Raw genomic sequence first — 4433 nt, 5'->3', positions numbered from 1 at the left:
TCCTGGAAGTGTCTGACACCTGCCTGCTGATGGGAAGCAACAAATGAATTCCTTGTTTTGCCTTGCTTGCAAGTACAGCTTTTGCTTTACATGGTAAACAGCCTTTATCTTATCCCATGAGCTCCTTCACTTTTCCCTTTCAATTCACTCCCCCATCCCACCTGGGGAGAGTGAGTGAACAGCTGTGTGAGGTTGAGCTGCCCACTGGGGTTAGCACACAACACACCTCAAAGCAGCTTCCCCTCTAGCTCCGCTCATTTGTAGTATTTAACACCTCCAGAACTTTTGTGTCAGAGTGCTAGGCAGAGAAACAGGAGCTTATGTTTGCTCACATTCCACTGCTGGAGAGATTTTCAGAAAAGGAAATTAAGTAAGTAATTTAATTTTCTTTGGAGAACAAACACAATATTATTATGTACTCAAAATCAATATCACTAATGGCAGTGTTGGCTGTACCTATAAGTAGGTGTACAGTAGAAATCCTCCCTCCATCCAAGTTAAAACTACATAAGGGTGAACATACTTTTCAATCTGTTGGTCTGGGAAAAGGTAGCTATATTCTTCTGGTGTCTCTGAGACAGGATTTTGTATGAAGAAAATGGGCCCTGCATTGTGAAGAGGAATTTCTGCCTGGCCAGTGTGCGTAGCAGTCATTCTACAGTTTGACCTATATTGAGATATTCAATGGCAGAAAAGGGGAGTTTATGAATGTTTTTAGTAATATAGGGCCAAATTCTGCATACATAAGGATCAGTTTCTTTTAATATTTTAGGAACACCATTAATTACGTAGTACTTTGTGGACTTTATTTTCTTCTATACATGTGCCTATGCATTTAGTTTAGTTAATAAAGCAATGAAATCTGTAAACATGGTTCCATACACAGACTTTGATCTACCTGGGCTCTGTAGGAAAGGTTAGTCGATAATGGCAGTCTACATGTCAGTTCTGTGATCTTTCTATAAATGGTCCAAAGCAAGAACATTATTAGCTTTTGAACACACATTTCAAAATTTTTGAGCCTTTGGGTGCTTGACATTTGTCATTTTAAAAGCTGTTCACTTCACCTAGCAATTTGTACTCTCCAAAGTTTTCTGAAGCACAGTGCATTCCAATGCTCCCTATGTTGTTCTGTCCTATAATTATGATCCACTGCTATTAGATTTCCTCAGTTGTATCCTAATAGTAGCACTACCAGCTTAGTGGAGGCGAATCTTACTTTCTGAGGTTCACCCATCAGCTTGTTTTGCTTTGGGAGTTAATTGATTCCTTAGAAATCCAGAACATCCACTGAAAAAGGGAGTTGTTGCAAAAGTAATGTTGGATTATGGCTGGCTTACCTTATTAAAGTTCAGTTAAAAGACTTGCTGAAGGTAAAATGGTGCAGCAATATTGTTTCAAACTTGAAATAGCCTCAGTGGTCCTGTGGACCAAAGTAATGTGTTTATGTATTACATGCAGAGTAAAGCTTAGCTGTACTAATAGTTCCGTGAAAAGAAAATCCTGCTAAAATTAAATAATCAAAGAAGATAGGTGAGATGTGACTTTATGTAGTAAACAGTGATTGAAGAAAGAAGAGAAAACAGCAGGACCCTGCATGAAGCAAATTAATTCATGCTGGAGTTTCACGCTCCTGAAGAAATTAAATTGCCCACTTCTTAATCAGCACAGCTCCCTGCCATGTCAATTCTTTTCTTCATATTTCCTCTCCTATATTTAGCATAATTTGTTCTGTATGAAAACCCCCTAATTTATGCTTTTAATATATGTTAAATATTTTTTTTTCAATTATTTTACAAGAGTCTGCCTTTCTTTGCATTACTTTAAGAAAATCATCATACAGCTGTTCCTTATTCTTGCTCTTGCAGATATAACTTCGTCTTGGCCCTTGGTTTCCTTATTTCTTCTTTCTTTTTTTTTCCAGAAAAGTGAAGTATGTAGCTATGCCACTACTGCATCTTTGAAACATAATAATGCTAAATATTTTGTGTGGCATAAACACATCAAATACACTACTTGAAAGGTAAATGAAGACAGTGAGCTTTTAAACTACATATGGAAGTAAAATCAAATCAAAGAGCAAGAACAAAACTATAAGAGTAAAGTAAAAATAGATAAAGAGCTAATTTAAAATACTAATTCTAAATATTTTTTTTTTTTCTTTTTGAGGATGTTTGGAACTGAAAGATCCATTCCAGATCTTAAATTAGCAACGCATTAATACACAAATATTATGATTGGAGTAGTGAAGTATTATTTTCCCTCATCCAGCTGAGTCTCTAAATCTGGCAGCATGAGTGTCATCCATTCTTCTGAAATGCTAGCAGCAACTGCAGAGAAAATGTAAATACCCATTATATGTTGTAAAGGAACACTGAGATAAATCAGAGCATTTTGGAGATGACATCAGTATTATACTGCAAGCTAAAATACAGGCTTTGTACTGTACACAGTTCTTTCAGCTTTCTTTGTTATTAGGTATTCTTAAAATAAACCCGTTATACGTGCACTCTTTTTTTTTTTTTTTGCATAAATTGTTATGATAATTATCATAATCTAAAACCTCTGTTGAACAAAATGACATTTTGACTGAACAGAAAGTATAAAGAAAATGGCTTTGTCAGAACCTCTCATTCTCCAGAATCAGGCCCAGATTCAGAAAAGCACTTTAGCAAATGACTAAGTATAAACATGTGTTTCAGTTTGTGCTTTTTCAATCAGGAATCAGCTTAAGCATGTACTTAATGTGTTTAACTGAGCTGGGGCCAGAGTTCTGAAAGTGAGCTTTAAGCTGTGTGTTGTTTTGATGGTAGGAATACAACCCACACGTAGCACAGCTGGCACATTGAAATTTGCATTATTTCAAATGGATGTCATTTTCCATTGATACCTTATGAGAAGAGCTCATCAGATTTTGTCACTGACTGTGAACCTTGGCATGATCTGGCCTTGAGCCCAGACACTAAGCTTTAGCTTAAAACCTGGTTCGGATCTGACTCTGAACACTTCGTCAGCTCGTTGTTGCACTATGTGCTATGGAAAATGAATTATCTTTTAGCCTGGAGATCTACATTGTGGAATATCACTGGCATATCTACTATGGAAAAAGGAGAAATTGGTCCTTGGGACTTTCATATCTGCATCTATCCTTACCACTACATTTCCTTTAGCATTTTGTATTTCTGTTTTAAGGCTCAGCATCCTCAGTATGACATGCACCTGAAAAGATTACAAAACAAACAAACAAACAGTAAATTTGACTCTGCATGTAACTGGATCTAAAATTTCTAGAGAGCTATTCAAATTATTACTAATATATATAGCTTGCTAAATGGTGCTATAACGTTTGCAGTTTGTTTTCAGGTTAACCATCTCAAGCCTTTTCCTCATGTAAGATTTTATGTGTATATATATATATATAAATATATTTATATATTTATATAATAATATAAAAAATATATAATGTAATAAATATATAATATTTATTATATTAATAATATATTATTATTAATAATATATTAATAATACATTATTATTAATAATATTAAATTATTAATAATAATATTAAATGTATATATTTATATTTATATATATATTTTTTTTTGGGGGGGGGAGTAGGAGAATTGTCTTTACTGTTGTTTTTTCTTTGTTTGCTTGTGTGTGTCTTTGTGTGTTTTCTCTTTCTGCAGAAGAATATATGAAATTGTGAATTCCCAGTCTACTCCCTACTTGCTATTTTATTCTTCATCTGACAAGCTAACATGCACACAGTTCCAAGTATCTGCATTACCATTACTCACAACATGCAGAGGTTAACTTCAGGTAGTGTCTCCTTCAATTCTGACAAGGAAGAGACCGAAAGAACCAGATGATAAAACTGGTATTTAACACCATCATAATGAATAACTGTACTACTAGCAAATGGGATATGATAAATTAAAATAATGAGTTGTAATTAAAGAAATGGAACTCATAAAGTCCTTGCTTGTTATAAAACTTTATTCTTCTTTTAAGTCTTGAAACATAAGGTCCATCAGACCAGTGAGATCAAATTATTTAGCCAAAACTCCTGTTTCCAGGATCACATTAGTAGATGCTTAAAGAAAAGTCATAGAACAGTGCAGACACTGAGTAACCTTTGCCCCAATAACAAATACAGTAGCTGAAATTTCTGTACAATTTCTGCATTTAGATGGTTACTTCATAGTATTCAACAGACCTTGCTGCATGAATGTGTCTAATTCCTTTGTGAGTTTCCTTATCAGTATTACTCTTCTCACAGATAACTAGTGATAGGGCTAGAGGGAATGGCCTCAAGTTGCGCCAGGGGAGGTTTAGGTTGGAAACTAGGAGAAATTTCTTCTCAGAAGAAATTGACTCAGTCAGGCATTGGAATGGGTTGTCCAGGGTGGTGATGGAGTCACTGTCCCTGG

The 4433-nt window shown here is 35.0% G+C and overlaps 1 long non-coding RNA gene across 2 annotated transcripts; it reads left to right on the top strand.

The window, feature by feature from the left end:
* The first annotated feature begins 219 nt into the window (after positions 1–219).
* Positions 220–3920, top strand: LOC311427682. Of its 2 annotated transcripts, XR_014687483.1 has the most exons (4): positions 220–370; positions 1925–2023; positions 2170–2343; positions 3690–3920. It is a non-coding gene; the product is annotated as an uncharacterized lncRNA (long non-coding RNA). The 2 variants fall into 2 exon arrangements; XR_014687484.1 differs by lacking the exon at positions 3690–3920 and having other exon boundaries at positions 2170–2443.
* Positions 3921–4433: the final 513 nt, after the last annotated feature.

The sequence above is a fragment of the Aythya ferina genome (assembly GCF_964211825.1).
Source record: "Aythya ferina genome assembly, chromosome: Z".
In the NCBI taxonomy this organism is placed as follows: Eukaryota; Metazoa; Chordata; class Aves; order Anseriformes; family Anatidae; genus Aythya; species Aythya ferina.
The sequence above is the reverse complement of the archived record's forward strand: the minus strand, read 5'-3'. Positions and strand labels throughout refer to the sequence as shown.